We start from the raw sequence: 20,207 nt of genomic DNA, 5'->3' as shown, positions 1-20,207 counted from the left end.
GCCTTCTCAGGGGCATATGGAGTCAAAATGACGCCAGAGCGCTTGAGAACGTTATGTGAATTAGAGTGGCCGAAACAAAATACTGAATGGCCATCTCAGGGAACCTTTGATATAAATTTAGTAAGCAAACTTTGGACTAACATTGCCAAAGAAACGGGAGGGTGCCCAGAACAATTTTCATATATAGATTCTTGGCTGAGCACATTAAATAAAAATCCTCCATGGATAAGGGAATGCAAAGTCCAACGATGCAAATTATTGGCTGTAAAAGCCGAAGCTAGGAAAGGAATCTTGCCAAATAAACTCAAACCCATTTTTGAGGGACCAGAGGAAGAGGTGCTTCCACCTCCACCCTATGCTCCACATCGAAGGGAGCCTAATCCAAATACTCCACCAGTTGTAACCCCAAGGCAAGAAAGTGGAACGAATAATGGGGGTGGAGTCACAGAACTTGATTCCTTGATAGATTATGATAAATATCTTCAGGAGGCATTGGAGTCCTATAATAAAGCCCAAGCAGAAGTGGTTATTCCACCTGTGAGTCCCAGTAGAACTCCATCTACAGTCTCCTTTAGTGGAACAACCAATTGCCCACCCCAAACCCCTGTACATCCAAATCCTAGAGAACTATTACAGAAGTTACAGGAAGACCTTGATCGGTCAGCAAGCAATACAGCCAGGCGTATAAAGCTGCTAAAAGAACGCCTTGGGACAGATACCATCCCCTATGATTTAAGGCCCCTAGAGCAAAGCGAAGAGAAAGGTCACGTAGTAGCCCCTCTTAGAAGAGTATTTGATGCACTTGAGGAGCCTGTGCTGGTTAACGGGCAACCCGGACCACGGCCACCTCGAACTTCGACCCTCCAGTACATTCCATTCACAACTACGGATCTGATGAATTGGAAAACACACACCCCATCTTTCGCAGAAAAACCTCAGGCTATGATGGACTTGGTGACTTCAATAATAAATACTCATAGTCCTACTTGGACAGATTGCCGCCAACTCCTGAATACTCTGTTCACCACTGAGGAAAGAAGAGACATAATTGAAAAGGCACAGATATATTTGCGTGAGCAGGCCAGGGTGGGAAATATTTTTAATATTGACCGTCATCTCCAGGATAACTTTCCTTTGGAAGATCCTAATTGGGATCCAAACAATGCAATTCACCTGGCCAGGCTTACCACCTACCGCCAGACGCTTGTGCAAGGTATCCGCAGGGCATGCCAGAAGCCCACTAATATGTCTAAAGTCTCAGAAGTAGAACAGAAACCAAATGAGAGTCCGGGAGACTTTTTAGAGAGGCTGCAGGAAGCCTATCGTATATGGACTCCTTTTGACCCTGAAGCCCCTGAAAACAGCAGAATGATTACTGCTACATTTGTGGCCCAGTGTGCTTCTGACATTCGTAAGAAAATTCAGAAATCAGAAGGATGGGAAAGGATGCTGATGAGCCAAATTATGGCCATTGCACGTCGAGTTTATCGGAATAGGGATGAGGCTGAGAAACAAGAGAAGAAGAAGTGTCATAAGGAAAATATGGTGATGCTGGCCACAGCAGTGATGTGTTACCCATAACACTGTTTCGTGTTCGGTGCGCACCCACAAAAAGACTTAAGTTGTCACCTTTTGAGCTCCTGTATGGGAGGCCGCCCTCCTTTGTTCAGGATATTCCAGCTGACCTCAAACAAATAGGAGACTATGTGACACAGGGACAAGTGCAATCTCTCTCCCGTGTTGTGTTTTTGTTTCTCTTAACAGGTGGGCCCTCAGCACACGCCGTGCAGCATTGCCGAGCCGATTCATCAGTTCCAGGCTGGCGATAGCTATGGGTGAAAGAGTGGAAACGCGATCCACTTGCACCTAAGTGGCGTGGACCTTACACCGTCTTGCTCTCTACTCCAACAGCGGTGAAGGTAGCTGAGGTGACCCCCTGGATTCATCACTCCCGTTTGAAGAAGTCCGAAGGCAGTTGGACGTGCAAAGGTGACCCCTCTAATCCTTTAAAACTGACTCTCTCCAAAAACCCCTGTATCTAGCCCTACGGGGAACGGGCTAGGTCACGGGCAACATTAGACGACCGGCCTGCTGCAGCCACAACCTGGAAGCTGGCTGACCTGCGCACGCCTGAAGCTTGAGGAGCATCTGAACCAGCGATTGTGAACGGGAAGATTCTCTTATACAATTGATTGACTGCCCCCCCCTGTGGAACAATTATCAGAGATATTACTCATTGGGGATCCTTGGGATATATGTTTTGGTCTTGGTGGTTCCCCATTTCTGTCACTGGAGGAATTATATTGGGGCTAATATTTTTTTGTTATCACAATAAGGTAATCTTTTGTGGAAGGAATGCATATACTAGACATCAACATGATTTTATTATTAATCCTGATCCCTTGGGAAGGGGAAGGGTCCTTGAATTTGAGCAAATTTGCTAAATATGGATTCAGTCAAAACCACAATATGTGGGTAAGCTTAGCTGAGATGGTAGCCAATGTTACAAATAGGACCAATTGCCTTGTTTGCTCTCTTGGGCCAGATGATTCAGAGGGAGGTATGCCCTTATTACCAATACCATTAAATGCCATTGGTATGGTAAGCGAAATGCCACACCAAACAGAAGTACAGAATTTCCCCGGATGGAACTCAACTAAACCAATACGAGTTATACCTGTACAAGGGGAATTCTGTGTACATAAATCATCAGAGGCAGCTGATTCTACCATGATAGGCTCTTCTCATTGCCACTATACTTGGGATTATATTAAGAATAGTCAAACCTGGGCAAACGGTACTACCTATCGAACTCGGAATACCTTGCCCTGTGCACCTCCTTTTATTCATGCATGGAAAATGGTGTGGAACATAACTATGACAGAAAAAGGCAATCTAACATACTGCACTGTGAGCTCTATGCCCCTTTTGATATTTCGCCTTATGCACTCCACGTACCAAAAACCTCAGACCCGATGGTTGTGGTGGATATGTGGAGAATGGGCATACAAGAAACTCCCTTCCAAATGGAGTGGGACTTGTTTCCTGGGATGGGTATTACCACCAATGTGGATTATGCCCACTAGTTCAGCCAAGCGTACACGAAGAAACGCTGATATTTCTCATATAGCAGGAGGAAGTACCCAAAGTTGGAGCGATACTGATGATTGGCCACCAGAGCGCATTATAGCCTATTATGAACCTGCCTCCTGGAATCCTGATGAGCTCATACAAGGGGCTCGAGATCCTATTTATAATCTAAACAGAATAATTCGATTGCAAGCAGTAGTGGAACTTGTAACCAATGCAACGGCCCAGAGTTTGAGACTTATTGCACAACAGTTGGATGAAAGTAGAGCCGCCATTTTGCAGCTGAAAATGGGAATGGATTATGTACTTGCCAGGCAGGGAGGCCTATGTGGAGTCTTGAACTTGACAGGGAATGCCTGTTGCTTTAACATTTCTGATAATGGTGAGGCAATCCGTGTGTTGGCCACAAAGATGGAGAATATAGCACATGTCCCAGTACAAACATGGGAAGGATGGGATATGGGATGGCTGACCAACTGGTTACCAAATGTTGCAGGACTCAAAGGGATACTATTGTCTTGCTTGTTTTTCTTGACGGTAGTAGTAATGGTTTTGTGTATGGTGCCATGTATCATTTCATGTTTTAGAAGTACAATTAGCAAGATGATTTCAAATGAAACTCTACCTCATATCATGGCCCTATACAGAGCTTTACCTCAGGAATATGATGAAGGTCAAGCTATCAAGGACACTTGGGATGAAGGTCCTTGAGCTTGAAAGGGGGGAATGAGGCATCTGATCATAGCCTGCATTTTTAATCAAGGCTTATATTTTGATCAGATTCCTGTATTCCAAAAAAATGAGCTTAAATTCACATGTTTCTTTCGAGATGGGAAACCAGCAGGCAAGGTCTTTGTCGCAGGCAAGGTCTTTGTCAGAGGCCCCTTTGGTTTATTGCGGTCATAAAACAGGCTGGGAGCAAAAGGTCACACTGACCATACAAATGATAGAATACAATCAAGGTTGCAAAAACACTGTGCCTCCCATTAAACTTGAGCCACATCTTCCTAAGGTTAAAAAGGCAAGAGCTAATACAAACAGCAGCTGGCTAGGGAAGAGGCCTCTCTCTCTCTCTCTGAAGCTGCTTTGAAGCTTCAGAGAATTTAGAAAACTTATAGAACTTAGCTTTTACTAAGTTCCTTTTTTTTACTTAAGACAAGATCTTTGCTTCTAAAAATCTATATATGTTATGTATGAAATATTGGCTTAAATGTAATTATGCAAAGGATTTAGAAAGTAAGAAATTATAGAATCATAGAAGAGTTGGAATAGACCACGAGGGCCATTGGGTCCGGACCCCTGCCAGACAGAGAGACGCCATCGGAGCACTCCTGACATATGGTTGTCAAGTCTCTGCTTAATGACCTCCAAAGAAGGAGATCTTTCATTGATAATGTGTGAAAAGATGAAATGTTAGTTAAGGCGCCTAGTCTAGGGCAAAAGGTTATCTGGTAATTAAGGTGCCTTGTAGAGGTTAATGGCTGTTTGCCAATTATAAATAGAAGGAAATATAGCTCTTTGTCTCCCATAAAAGGTAATAGGAAATGGGTGTATCTTTTATGATTGGTTCTAGCAAACAGCCAATAGGAATTTTAACCAGGCTGATTGGACAGAGGCAGCCAAAGGAGGAGCAAGGGGGCTGAGCTGAGGGAATATAAGTGCTGGCCATAATGACAGGAGGCCAGGCCAGAGCTTGGTAACCTTATACCACTGTGCCTCACATTTATTTGTCTGACAAATAAATTATTATTTTAATTTCTCTATTGCTGCGTTGAATATTTCATTCCAGCTAAGCGTTAACCACAAGCAGGGTGCTACAGTCCTACTCCCTGCTGAATTACATGCAGAGCCAATATTGCACTGGATTTAAGTCAACAGGTGGAGACTGAGGGCAGATTGAAGTTGGCGGGGCAGCACCCCATTTGCCATGGGAATGTGTCCACTCTCATCCACTCCCACAGCATAAACCGGGAGGTGGGCATGTGGTTTCCTAAACCTAATCAAATTTGCAGAGAGTACTATCATTGATGCGGGTGGCGCTGTGGGTTAAACCACAGAGCCTAGGACTTGCCAATCAGAAGGTTGGCGGTTTGAACCCCCGTGATGGGGTGAGCTCCCGTTGCTCGGTCCCTGCTCCTGCCAACCTAGCAGTTCGAAAGCACGTCAAAGTGCAAGTAAATAAATAGGTACCGCTCCAGCGGGAAGGTAAACGGCGTTTCTGTGCGCTGCTCTGGTTCGCCAGAAGCGGCTTAGTCATGCTGGCCACATGACCCGGAAGCTGTGCGCCAGCTCCCTCGGCCAGTAAAGCGAGATGAGCGCCGCAACCCCAGAGTCGGGCACGACTGGACCTAATGGTCAGGGGTCCCTTTACCTTTAACTATCATTGTGTCACTTACAATGAGCTGTGTGTGTATCAGGATGCGCCAATCCTTCAGCACCTCTTTTTTGCTTTTGGCCCCCCGTGTTTTGCAATGGAACAGCAGTGGATTGTTTTCTATTTTTTATTAAAGTTTTCTTGGTTTACAAAGGTATGCGCAATGTCTCTTTTTTCAAGTTCCATTTTCCATAGGTCAGTTTCATGTGTTGAGACGTTAGGGTTACATTAGGAAGAAAAGGGGGGGGGGAGAGGTGGAGGGGGAAAGGCGAGGGGGGGGTCGGGAGGTGATGTTTCTCATTTGCTTAATGTATGTGTGGGGTTTTGTGTCAGTGTCCTTTATGCGGGTTCTCTTTGCTATTCGCTTGTGTTCCTTTGGTGGAATTGGTGTTGGCCTAGGGTGTGGTTGCTTGTTTGTGAGTGGCTGTGGTGAACCTTGTTTTCGTGTGTGAGTGGGGTTGGCTGGGTGTTTTTGAATCAGATTAGCCATATTGATTCATATGCTGTTGGTGGATTCTTGTCGTTGTCTTGTTGGGCTCTGTATGTGATAAAGGGAAGCCATACCAGGGTGAAGGTATCTTCTTCTATTTGTCCCCGTGTCAGTTGCAGTTTATTGGTTAATTTTTCTAGTAAGGCTGTTTCCCATCCTATTTGGTACCATTGGTTCATGCTTACTCCTGACAGGTCGCTCCAGTGTCTGGTTATGGTGTTTTTGGCTGCTGAAAGTAGGTGGGTTATGAGTTCTTTGCAAGGAGGGGGGGACCCCGATTAAAAGTGTGCAGGCACCTTTAAAGACTTTGGACATTGCCCAACCCCCTTAGCCCAAAGACCACCGCAAAATCATCATACATATATCATAGGAGGTGGTCTACAGCAGAAATCCTGTCTGCCAGGATACCTGATAATGGTCACTGGTTGCATTACCTGGGTAGCCTGGGCATTCTTTTGTGATGGTTAATATTCTAGTTCTTGAATCCAGGTCACAGGCTCACCCTAGTCTTACACAAATACCCCTTAAGACAGGATTTTTAAGCAAAAAGAATGGGAAAGTTTTCCCCATTTGCCTCCCTTACTGCAGAGGAATATTTGAGGTCATTGGGAGAGTCAAAACGCTTCAGGATTGCTCTCCTGTACTCTCTCAGACACATGGTTTATATAGTTAGATATGTGCGCATTTATGAATATTCTATATTTGAGACCTTAAAATTCTTATAACACAGTGTTTTGGAAGGAAACAATCTCACACTCCAATAAAAAAGCCATACTGCAAGCTGCCTAGCAACTGGTACATAGTCAGGAAGGTAGTGTTGCCCATTCATGGGTAGGAAAGGAAATCATCATCACCACCACCACCACCACCATCATCATCATCATCATCATCATCATAACTTAGGGACACAAAGGAAGACATAAACTGAGGGTGCAGCAGAAAAGGAAAGCCCAAGAGAAACTAAAGCACAGAAATATATTAAAAATAAAAGTAAAAGTACACAGTTATTTGGGGTGTGGGTGAGGAGTAGAGTTTTATATTATTGTTGGCATCTGTCTGTCTCAAGAGACATTGGAATACACTTCCGAGGATAAAATCAAATTGCTGTGGTACCAGCACCAAAGTGACCTCCCGGGGGGCAAGACTGGGAAGTGTGGGTGGAGGTTCTGGGCTGCAGAGCCTTTTAACAGGGGGCCTGGAGATATCACACCTGCGGGAAGGAAAGACGGTGATGCACCACTTCGCCCCCTCCCAAAAATAGACTCCGGGATTCAACCCAAAGTTGTGGTGATTGATATGAGGAAGGCAAAACCCCTAAAGGGGCCCCATTTGTTTGCATGCAGATTCCTTCCCAGCCCCAAATACGGAGACCAATTACACCACAGCAAGGTCTTACAAACCCAGTATCCACAGACCCGGTGGCTGGGCTGAACTGTTGCCAACTTTGCCGCTTGGTCAGATTGCAGCAGCCGACCTTGAACTGCAGCAGCAGAGCAGAACCTTGCTCCCTCTGGTCTGCTCCTGAAGCCCTGAAGCCCACTGTGGAGGTCAGGAGTGGTGAATTTAAAGGAGGGGTTTTTGGTGGGCTGCAGTCCCCCACAGCCGGCGCCAAGGAGCCGGGCCAGGCTGCAACCACTGTCCACCCTTAATTCTGCCCCCCCATGTTATTCTGCAGCCTCCCCACAGCCCAAACGTCCAGTTAGAGGGAAGCTGCCCAAGTTAAGACCACTGATCAATCGATCTCAGTACTGACTACACAGGTTGGCAGCATCTCTCCAGGGTTTCAGGAAGGGGACCTTCCCAGCCCCCACCTGGAGATGCCATGGGGCAGGGCCGAAACTTGGCTTTCTGTCACCGGGGTCAAAGACCCAGTTTGGGACACCCCCCCATGCGTGTTTGTGTATGTGTGTACACACACACACACGTGTCAAAGTCACATGATTGCAACCTCAAAAGCAGCTGCCAGCCCAGTAGCTCCCTGCAGAAACCAACAGCCGATTACCCCATGGAAAACCCTGATTGTGGATAGAGGATAATCTGGACTCTCAGTTGGGGTCTCAAAATGCAACCCATCACCCCCCCCCCCCCCGCTATGATGTTCTATGAACATTAAATGCTAGCCCTGCCCCCCCCCCCCATTCTCCTATGGAGAGAGCAGTGGGGGGTGTATGCCAAAAGACTCTTTCCCTACCAAGTTGCATCACACCGATCTGGGCAGCATCTGACCCAGGCGGCAGCAGCAGCGGCAGCAGCCTTGCATGGAGGAAGGAGCCCTCTGCCATGGCATTGGGGTGAGGGGACGAAAGGGCCTTAGCCACATGGGAAAAGAGTGGCCAATTTGCTTGGTAGCAAGCCTTGGTTAAATGGGGGTGGGGGGAATCTGTGGCCCTCCAGAGGCTGCTGGAGTCCAGATCCCAGCACCCCAGCTAGCAGGCCCAATGGTCAGGATGATGGGAGTCAAATCAGCAAATCATCACCATCATCTTGGGGCACTTCGCAGCATGAGAATACAAGATAAAAAACATGAAATACACAAGAAGAACAAGAACAAAACAAACCAATACCCTGCCCCCCGCCTGTGCCCATTCAACTTGTCTTAAATTTAACCTAGCAAAAGCAGCATTTGACGCCAGAGTGCATCACTCTGAGGAAGGAATGTGTATTTGGAGGAAAGGCAGCCAGGTTAACTGGCCCAGCAGAAGCATTGGCAGCCATTTTGCTGCAGCGGCAAATACTGTTTATAGTTTAACCGTGAAACTTTTTTTGCCTTTGTAACAGAGCAAGAGGAACACTTGTGGGCCCATATGGGCCCTGGCTTTCTCTATGGGGCAGACAGGGAGCAGATGTGTGTGGGGGGGGTAGTATTATATGACCAATTTAGGATGTGACTAGTAACATGCTAATTTCTAAATTTTAGAAGCAGCAAATCAAAATTCAAGATTCTGCAGAATACAAACCAAGATTTGGATTCTGGATTATTGATTCTGGCTGGTGTCTAATTTCTAACTGTAGCACTAAATTTTGGGTCTCATCAAATTTTATTAATCCGGACCACTGATGATAGTGTTTATGCACTCCTGAATAGTCTTTTATAATTTCCTATATTCAATCAGTTTATTGCTGTTCTCCATATAGAATCATAGAATCATAGAGTTGGAAGAGACCACAAGGGCCATTGAGTCCAACCCCCTGCCAAGCAGGAAACACCATCAGAGCACTCCTGACATATGGTTGTCAAGCCTCTGCTTAAAGACCTCCAAAGAAGGAGACTCCACCACACTCCTTGGCAGCAAATTCCACTGTCGAACAGCTCTTACTGTCAGGAAGTTCTTCCTAATGTTTAGGTGGAATCTTCTTTCTTGTAGTTTGGATCCATTGCTCCGTGTCCGCTTCTCTGGAGCAGCAGAAAACAACCTTTCTCCCTCCTCTATGTGACACCCTTTTATATATTTGAACATGGCTATCATATCACCGCTTAACCTCCTCTTCTCCAGGCTAAACATGCCCAGCTCCCTTAGCCGTTCCTCATAAGGCATTGTTTCCAGGCCTTTGACCATTTTGGTTGCCCTCCTCTGGACACGTTCCAGTTTGTCAGTGTCCTTCTTGAACTGTGGTGCCCAGAACTGGACACAGTACTCCAGGTGAGGTCTGACCAGAGCAGAATACAGTGGCACTATTACTTCCCTTGATCTAGATGCTATACTCCTATTGATGCAGCCCAGAATTGCATTGGCTTTTTTAGCTGCCGCGTCACACTGTTGGCTCATGTCAAGTTTGTGGTCAACCAAGACTCCTAGATCCTTTTCACATGTACTGCTCTCAAGCCAGGTGTCACCCATCTTGTATTTGTGCCTCTCATTTTTTTGCCCAAGTGCAGTACTTTACATTTCTCCCTGTTAAAATTCATCTTGTTTGTTTTGGCCCAGTTCTCTAATCTGTCAAGGTCGTTTTGAAGTGTGATCCTGTCCTCTGGGGTGTTAGCCACCCCTCCCAGTTGTGGGAATGTTCTGGGGTGCAGGAGAGGATATATTGTGAGATTATATCCTAATCCAACTTGTGCTAACAAGTTCCCAAAATATCAGCAGAGTTTATAGACATTCCCCTTTAAGTTCGCAACGGTAACGCTTGCACAGGTTCGCTAGAACCTCTATAATAATTACTCTGGTAATTTCCCCTTTGTTCCCTCTTAAAATACAAGACACGACACAGTCTTTATAAAAGTATAAAAGAGTTTACTCACGTTCTGTTCACAATATGATCCCAGAAGGCAGACAGGCTTAAAAAGGTTACATGCATTTGGAATCTATCTTATAGCAAGATAGTCCTTTCCTCCTCTCTTGGCTAAGAGCCAAGAGAGCATCTTTAGATGCTTCTTCTTCGAAAGAAAAATGGCAGAGAGAGAGATGGCTGCCTGCCCTGTGCTTTTATCATTTACCTGCACAGGTGAGGCCACACCCACCTCTGGTCACATGCGGAGGAAGTCCGTCCCCAGGAAGTTTACCTGCTTGCTAGACAGACATCCCTCCCCATGTTCTAACATGTACACTCTAGGAATGTTGTCATTGACTGTGAAATATACTCAGAGTCGCAAAGTGATTTCATGCTCTTTATTCAGCTCATAGTGGTGAGGAGGAATGAATGAATGTCCCCTCAAGGTATCTGCTTTATATACATTATTTACACAATGGGCTGCACATGATTGGCTAATTCCGGAATTCTACTGTAAGCCAATCAGGTTGTGGATTCACTTCTATCTGGAGCATGATTGGGTGGTTCCTGCCAACCAATCATATTGCTGCATTGTTCTAGGACCAATCTGACTGCTGCATTCTGAATCCTATTGTTCTAGGACCAATCAGACTGCTGCAGTTTGGATCCTATTCAACTCAGTACATAACACCCCTCCCCTCTAAGTTCCAGTCCTGCCCGGGAGGTCGCATTCATAGTCCTCAAGGTACGCTGGCGGCCTACGTGTGCGTTGCGGCCTGGGGTGTTCCCTGGTCCGGGGTTCAGGTTCTGGCTCATGTTCCAAGGATGCTGGCTGTGATGGGCCTGTCTGGTCTGGTGCAACCGGCTCGCTCAGTCGTGGTTCTGGTTCCGGTGTCCTTTTGGCTTCGCGGGTCCTCTCTGTATTTACTGATTCTGCCTCTCCTGCTGGCCCCTCCTGCTCTATGGGCCTCACTGCCCCTCTGTTCCCTTGGGACTCCTCTGACCTTTCCTCCTCCTGGTTTTCTCCCGGGAATCGTCGCCGTATCTGGTCGCAGTGGCGGCGCCAGCATTGCCCCCCATCCGTTAGCACCTCGTACGACACGGGACCAGTGACCCTGGTGACTGTGGCGGGTACCCATGCTGGGCCTGCCCCAAAATTCTTTGCGTACACTGGGTCCTGGGCCTCGAAGGTCCGGGGGTTCCTGCCTTCCCCCACCACTACCTCATCCTGAGCTCTATCGGGGTGAAGGCGGTCCAATCTGATTGCAAGGCGCCGACCCATTAGTAGTTCAGCGGGGCTCCGGCCAGTCGTTGAGCTGGGGGTGCTGTGTTGTGCTAGGAGGAATGTGGCAAGGCGGTACTCCCAATCCCCTTGTGTCATGCGGCGAAGGGCGTCCTTGGTGGTCCGCACCATGCGTTCTGCTTGGCCATTGGTGGCAGGGTGGAATGGCGCCGAACGGATGTGGCGGATGGCGTTCTGCGCTGTGAAGGTTTGGAATTCTCCTGACGTAAATGCAGTCCCGTTGTCTGAGACGAGAGTGTCAGGGAGCCCGTGGGTTGCAAACAGCCTGCGTAGTACTCGGATGGCTGCAGACGTAGAAGTGGACGGTACCAGTGCGACTTCCAGCCATTTGGTGTAGGAGTCCACCACTATGAAGAATGTTTTCCCCTGAAAGGGGCCAGCGAAGTCCACATGCAGGCGTGACCATGGTGCTCGGGCGGACTCCCAGGACTGGACTGGGGCCCTTGGGGGATCTGGGCGGGATTCTTGGCAGGCCTGGCAGTGTTTGACCCAGGCCTCTATCTCTCCGTCGATCCCCGGCCACCACACATAACTCCTGGCAAGGGCCTTCATTCTTACTACCCCTGGGTGTGTCTCGTGTAGGGCTGTGAGGACCCTTTTGCGGAGGGGCTGGGGAACAACGACCCTGCTTCCCCATAACAGGCACCCCTTGTGGGCTGACAGTTCATGTTTGCGGGTTGTGTAGCCGGCGAATTCTGGCCCGGGGCTGCTGCTGGGCCATCCCCTCCACACCCAGTCCAGGACGCGGGAGATGACCCTATCTTTCTTGGAATGGTGTGCAACTTCTTGTGCCTGAATGGGGCGGTCGGGAAGCAGCTCCAGGCTCATAACCTCTTGTGCAGGTGCTGGGTCGGGGCCTGTTTCCGGTAGTGGTAGCCTGCTGAGGGCGTCCGCATGGCCCATCGCCTTCCCAGGGCGGTGAATCAGTGCATACTGGTAGCTGGCAAGGAAAATTGACCACCTGAGGACACGAGGAGACAGCACTTGGGGGGTCTGCTTTTCGGAGGCAAACAAGCCAAGCAAGGGCTTGTGGTCAGTCACCACGGTGAAGGGCCGCCCGTACAAGAAATCATGGAATTTTTTTACTCCCTTCACGATTGCTAGACCCTCCTTGTCGATTTGCGAGTAGTTCCGCTCGGTTGCGTTGAGTGTCTGGGAAAAGTATGCCACCGGTACCTCTCTTCCATCCGGGAGTTGGTGTCCCAGGACAGCGCCAATGCCATAGGGTGAGGCGTCGCATGCTAGCACCACCGGCAGCCTCTCGTCGAAGTGTGCCAAGACCGAGTTTGAGACAAGCAAGTCCTTGACTGCCTGGAATGCGGCCTCCTGGCGCTGGCCCCACACCCAAGGGGCCCGCTTGTCCAGGAGTCTGTGTAGGGGCTCCGCTACCGCCGCCTTGTGGGGAAGGAAGGAATGGTAAAAGTTCAATAGTCCCAAGAAGGCCTGAAGTTCAGTCTTGTTCTTGGGCGCTGGGGCATCACAAATGGCCCGTACCTTGTCCCCAGTCGGGTGGACCCCTTCTGCGTCCACCATAAATCCCAGAAAGTCCACCTGAGGCACTCCTAGTAGACATTTTTCCCGCTTCACCTTGAGACCCGCCGTCTGGAAACGGTGCAGAACGGTGCGGAGGCGGTCCTCAAACTCCTCTGGTGTGGGCCCGGCAATCAACACATCATCGAAGAAGGGGGTGACGCCAGGAATCCCTTTAAGGAGAGAGTCCATTAGATTCTGGAACATGCCTGGTGCCACGCTGACACCGAATTGCAGCCGCTTTACCCTGAACGCTCCTCTGTGCGTCACAATCGTCTGTGCCTCTGCTGTGGCCTCATCTACTGGCAGTTGTTGATATGCTTGGGCCAAGTCCAGCTTGCCAAAAATTTTCGACCCAGCCAGGGTGGCAAGGACATGGCTGACCACTGGCACTGGGTATGCATGGGCCGTGAGGGCCTTGTTTATGGTACATTTGTAGTCTGCGCAGATGCGGACCGAACCATTCGGCTTGACGGGTGTGACGATTGGGGTTTCCCAGGGGGCATTAGGCACCGGCTCCAGCACGCCTTGCTCCACGAGTCGGTCCAATTCCTCGTCTATACGGGGTTTCAGGGCGAACGGGACCCGGCGGGCCTTGAGCCTGACTGGTCGTACTGCGGGGTCAAGCTGTAGAGCAATGGGGGGGCCCGTATACTGTCCCAATTTCCCATCAAAAACCCCCGGAAATTCCTTGCATATGGCGTCCACGTCCACTTGTAAGCTCGTGTGGTTCACCCCGGTGACGGCTAGCCCCAGTGGTCCAAACCATGCCAATCCCAGTAAGCTAATGTAGGGGCCCTTGACCACAAGCAAGTCCAGTTGCCGCGTCCGCCCTCGGTATTGCACCCTGAAGGTCCCCACCCCCATTGTGGGGACCTTACGTTTCTGGAAGTCCCGGAGGGTGAATGGGGCCGGCCTGAGTTTGGGACCCCCAGTAGGACACAGTTTCCTTAAGGTCCTTGCCGAGATTATGGATAGAGTTGAACCCGTGTCAAGCTCCATGCGGCATGGGGCCCCCTCTATCTGTACCTCTACATAAATTTTCTCTACGTTGGGGTGGGGCAACTGGTATACCTGGAAGTTCGTGAGCTCCGTTGAGTTGCCTTGGTGTGTTGGGCCCCGGGACCTGGGGCTCTTGGATTGGTCATCTGATGCCTGGCGTCGGGTGGGCCGAGCTCGACACACCCGGGCGATGTGTCCCAATTTTCTGCACTGCCTGCACTCTGCGTTGCGGAAACGGCAGGTCCTCCTCTCGTGACTGTCTCCACAGCTTGCGCAGTTCCCTGCTTCTCGTCGAGGCAGCTGTGGTATGTGGGCTGCTTGAGTGCGCTGCTGTACTCGGTGCACCTCCTCCCTGTTGGATCCTGAGTCGTCGGTGAGGTCTTCGTGGTGGACCCTCGGTTGGGACGGCTGGCTCGGCCGTGCCTCTTGCGTCGACCTCTCGGCAGCTTCCGTTGCCAGGGCCTCCTCCAGAGCGACCTGGAACGTTAGGTCCTTCTTAGCGTAGAGGCGTCGTTGCAGCTTCTCATCCTTCAGGCCACCGACGAGGCGGTCACGAAGCATGTTCTCCAGCTCTGAGAAGTTGCAGAACCGGGCAGCTTGGCGGAGAGAGGTCACAAACCCAGTTATGGTTTCCCCAGGGGCTTGCCGCTTTGCATAGAAGGCATTTCGACGAGCCACCACAGAGGGCTGTGGCGAAAAGTGCCCCTTCAGCTGTTCCATTATTGTTTTGTATGGAACAGTAGCGACGTCTTCGGGTGCAAGGAGAGCCCGGGCGATTTCAAACGTCTCCTCTCCGCAGACGCTGAAGAATATCGCCCTCTTCTTGGCGTCTTCTTCATCGGTGACCCCTTTGGCTTCTAGGAGGAAGGTGAAACGGGAGGCGTACGCTTCCCAGTCTCCAGATGCTGGGTTGAACGGCGTGAAGCTGCTGTCGGTTGCCATTCTGAGTTCCTTGTGTCCCGGAGCTGAAGCCTGGATACACGGTGCGAGGCAGCGGTGCGGCAGGTGGCGGTGCTGCGGTGCTGTGTGTGGCAGTCAGCTCAGCGGGATCCCATCCTCGTCGCCAGTGAAATATACTCAGAGTCGCAAAGTGATTTCATGCTCTTTATTCAGCTCATAGTGGTGAGGAGGAATGAATGAATGTCCCCTCAAGGTATCTGCTTTATATACATTATTTACACAATGGGCTGCACATGATTGGCTAATTCCGGAATTCTACTGTAAGCCAATCAGGTTGTGGATTCACTTCTATCTGGAGCATGATTGGGTGGTTCCTGCCAACCAATCATATTGCTGCATTGTTCTAGGACCAATCTGACTGCTGCATTCTGAATCCTATTGTTCTAGGACCAATCAGACTGCTGCAGTTTGGATCCTATTCAACTCAGTACATAACAGACTGCTCCTGTGTTTACATCCCACACCAGTTTGGTGTCATCTGCAGATTTCTGCTGCGCTAAACTAGTCACCCTTTCCTGCCTTCCCTGTAGTGATCTCCCAGCTCAACCAGGCTGGCCAGCTGCCTTCTCTTTCCCCGTCAGGAGTGGAGTGATTTCATTCCAACTCAACCCACTGTTTCCTTTGAGAGGGAAATAAGAACTGAAGGTGCATGTCCACAGCTGTGCAAAACACAAACTCAGCATCATAGAGTTGGAAGGGATCCTGAGGATCATCTGGTCCACCCCCTGCAATGCAGGGATCAAACCTGCCACCTTAGCAGCGCCACACTCTGACCAACTGAGCTTCCAGTTTATGCTCTTGGGACAGTTGCAGTAGTATAACCCTCTAGTGTCCTGATTTCCCAGGGACAGTCCGGAATTACAAAAGCCATCCCAGCTTCTGATTTGATCCTGGAATGTCCCTGTTTCCCCAGCCAGTGCTGGCGCCCTGAGCTCAGGGTGGAGGGTGAGCCAGCGCTTGTCCCTTGTGGTGGCAGAGAGGAAGCATCCCATGGCCGTAGGAACAGGGAGTGCAGAGTATTTTGGCCAGGCAGCTTCCTTGACCTTTGTCTGGACCTGCTAACACCAAGCAGAATGCATATTCTGGAAATGCCTCAGAACAAGATGAACATTAAATCCAGCTATTTATTTAGGAGAACTATCAAGTGTAATTGTTGACTTTTTAAAATCCATGACTGAGCAAGGTGGCTTGTCTGCACTGTTCTTGTGGCAAAGATGGAAAGACTCTGAAATACATGAGGGCGCATGTTGATCCCAACAGACTTTTAAGCATTCTGTTTTTATCTGCTACTGTAAAGTCCGGCGTATTAGGCGACTGGGCATATTGGCAGCTGCAATTTGGGGGTTTGTTCTTATAAGCCCAGTCGCCTAATACGCTGGGCAGCTCCGCGAGAAAGCATGCCTTGGGAAATCAATTTTTTATTATTATGAATGAGTAAGGCCATCCAAACTGCAGGGCCTGGCATGCCTTGGGATAGGGAAGAGCTAGACAGTTCATTGCCTTTAGAAACCTTTGCAACTAGGGGTTTAAACATTTCCCACATTGACAATACTCCCGTTTTGAAAAACAAAACAAGAAAACTGCATGTAGATTGTTACTTCTATTACTTTCCTTGTACTAACTGCTTTAATAGGTCAAGGCATACTATTACTGAAATTTTAATAATTAGCTTCTGCACACAAATACTTCAGGTCTGCTCTGCTCTGAAAATCATTTATTTAAAGTTACGACCCATCCTGGTGGTAGCAATAGGTTAAAAGATATTTAGCAAGAGCAAGAGCCACATTCATTTTCCTTTTTTAATTTCAGGAAAGAACATTCAGATTCCCGCAATTGTGACATCTGCAGAAATCCTTGAGGTGGAAGGAAAAAAGATTGATTTGCTTTTTGAGAGGGCACTGATGGTGAGTTACATACAGTCATACCTTGGGATGAATACGCTTCAGGTTAAGCATTTTCGGGTTGCGCTCTGCGGCGACCCGGAAGTAACGGAATGCGTTACTTCTGGGTTTTGCCGCTTGCGCATGTGCAGACGGTCAAAATGACGTCACGCGCATGCACGGAAGTAGCGAGACGCGATCCGCGCAGCCGCATGTTACGTTCACTTCAGGATGTATATGTGCAGTATGTTAATATTTAAATATTTATTTATATAAATATCCCGTGATCTTTAACATTGCAGGGCTAGTTGATTAGCATCACCAAAAGCTCTCAGGTTATACCAGAAGGATGATCTAATTCAAGACAAAGATGAATTTGAGAATTCCTCAGAATAGTGAGGAAGGCCTTCAGAAGGGGGTTACATCATAGCATCCTTTTATAGGCATTTCAGGAAAAGTATGGTTGGCCAGGAGGTTGCCTGCAGAGCATCAGATAATAATGGAGTTTTCTTTAAAACAGAATGATAGATTTTTTAATTCATTTTTTCCAATCAGTACAAACACCAAACTAAAAAGACACGTTCAGTCATGCTTCCGGTTACAGACGCTTCACGTTGCATTTTTTTCGGGTTACGGACGCACCGAAACCCGGAAGTACCAGAATGGGTTACTTCCGGGTTTCGGCGGTCGTGCATGCACAGAAGCGCTAAATCACTGCGGGTTGTGAACGTGCATCCCACACGGATCACATTCGCAACCCGAAGGTCCACTGTACAACAAAAAACCATAATAAGAATAATAACACAAATTGTTATCGTGATTCTGAACATGGGGGTTCCATTTGTAGTTACCACAGCTTAGCAATAGTACCTTCATAAGCCTATATTCCCTGAACTGGCCTGATTGTGAACTGGTGCTCTTTTTCTACAGGAACAGAGGAAAACAACAAAAACAAAAGAGACAAAGAAAGACTCTCCAGGTAAGGTACCATCTTGTATCAAAAAGTTGTACATTGTGATTACAGTGGAACCTTGGAAGCCAAACGTTTCGGCTCCCAAACTCCAACAAACTGGAGATGAATGCTTCCATTTTCAAACGTGCCTCGAGGCATGTTTCTCCGTTTCCTGAATGGGGCTCGCCAACCGCCCCATTGAGTCTCAGTTTTTGAACGTTTCGGAAGCTGAACAGGCTTCCAGAATGCATTCAGTTTGACAACCGAGGTTCCACTGTGCATGGTTTATATTAAAGAACACAGCTTTTAATGTTTAACAGACTCCTGTATTTTAATACTTTGTTGGAAGCTGCCCAGAGTGGCTGGGAAAACCGAGCAAGCTTGGCGGTGCATAAATAATAAATTATTATTATTATTATTATTATGAAGCAAGACAAAATAATGCTTACTTCTCCCCCCACCATTTTGTTTCCAACAGCTCCCCCACCAAGTAAAAAAGAGGATACCTCCGTATGGGAAAGACTGTCGAGACCTAAGAGAAAATAGGGTAAATCTCTAGAGTTTGTTTAATTTTGTCCCTCCCAGCTTAGGCAAGGGCAAGATACCTTAATATGCACTGCTACCAGCTGAATACATTTTCTCTTTCTTTTTCTTGACTTGTAAGAAAAGAAATTAGCCTTCCCCTAAATAAATTTGGTAGGTGGAAACAGATCCATCCTACAGCCATTTCTTAGCTTAGGTTTAAAACATAGGGGAATATGAATGAGTTAAAAGAATACTGTTTTGGGGGGGGGGCAAAAGGCAGGTGACTTAGTGGGCAGGGTGGGCTCCTCCAACGGACAGACAGGTTTATGCTTTAATCTGATCAGTTAACATTAGGAATGCTATGGTAATAATTAAAGTACGGTGGATTCATTCTAAGTCATGTCCATGCTTGCCTTTCAGATTTCTGCCAAAAGAGGAGAATGCTAAGAAAACAGCACCAAGAAAAAACTATAAAGGAAATATAAATATTGAACCCCTCCCCTCCTCCTTCCACTATGGTTATGTCCTTTCCTTCCTGCCCCCCCTTCCCCAATAATTCCCCCCCCCACACCCTGCTGCCAACCCCTATCATAATATTTCACACTAAATATGTATGGAGTCCATGTTTCGTTCAGTCTGGCGAAGAATTGTTCATCTGCAATGCCCTTTAAATGTTTTGGTTTTAGATTCTGAAAAATGATTTTTAAAGATTTTTGAGTGTTCAACCTTTTACAGCAGATTTTCAATTGTAATTTGTTTTCTGTACTGTTTAAACCAGATCAAAATGTAAGTCTATAGGTAGAGATTTTAAGTATTTATTGCTACAATTTTAGTTGACAAATTGATGTTACTGTAAAGCCATACGTTCTATTAAGTCTTGTTTGCTTGAAACACTGGAATATTTTTGAAGTGCGCTTGGCTTGTTGTGTATTTTAAGAGATTCACCTTTTTTAACCCAAGATTCACCAAGATGTACTTTAATTCAGGGCATTATAAAGTTAAACATTTTTGGAACAATCTTCCTATTTAAAACACTGTAATCCTTTTGACAAATAAACTAAATATAATGAAATGCCCATGCTGCTCATGTAATTACTGTTCATGTCTTTTAAAAGGTGTATCTTTCAAATATCAAAATTGGGCTCTTGAGCATGTTAATTGTTATACTTTCACTGTTTGGATCTGTGTGAAGTTTTTCATTTGTAAGTTTTAAACCAGTCTTTGTTTTCCATAACTAGCTTGTGTGTGTACATATAGTGACTATGGAAACTAATTGTAATTTATAATTTCCTATGTCATAAAATTCCAACCACCTTCTCAAACAAGCAATATAATGTATATTGCCACATTGTCTGGTGAAAAGGTTAAAGTACTTCACCTCTTCCAATTTTTAGGTGCAAATCCATTTTTATTTCTTTTAATTGAAAGTTACTCATCAATTTTTACATCATTTGTTTTCCTGACCAGTATTTAAAAGCCAAAATGATACTCTAAACAATGGCCAGGGACTTATTTTAGAAAGTGTCCCAAGCTATGTGCCTAATACTACATTGCATACAGAAATAGGTACAAATGTATACTGGTAAAACAAGCAAGCAAACAAACATTTGCCAAGTTCAGTTCATTCTTTGCAGGATAGAGCATCTGCCATGTTATCTCTGCAGAGCTTTTACTGGTCCCTCATGTCATTCCATTTCTCCAGCCAGTCTTATCTGACCTTGGTCTCTTTCAGTTCGGTGGGTGGCCTTTCATTCTGCCTGGAAGACGATCACCTACAGCTGGACTATCAAGCGGATTTAAAGGGTCACTTCGGGGCGGCGCTGCAAACGCAGAAGGGATCTTGCAGTATGTTGACACAGACCTACTGGATTTAATAACGCTCAGATAATTTA

The sequence above is a fragment of the Podarcis filfolensis genome (assembly GCF_964270895.1).
Source record: "Podarcis filfolensis genome assembly, chromosome: 1".
Lineage (NCBI taxonomy): Eukaryota > Metazoa > Chordata > Lepidosauria > Squamata > Lacertidae > Podarcis > Podarcis filfolensis.
This window is presented reverse-complemented; position numbering follows the sequence as displayed.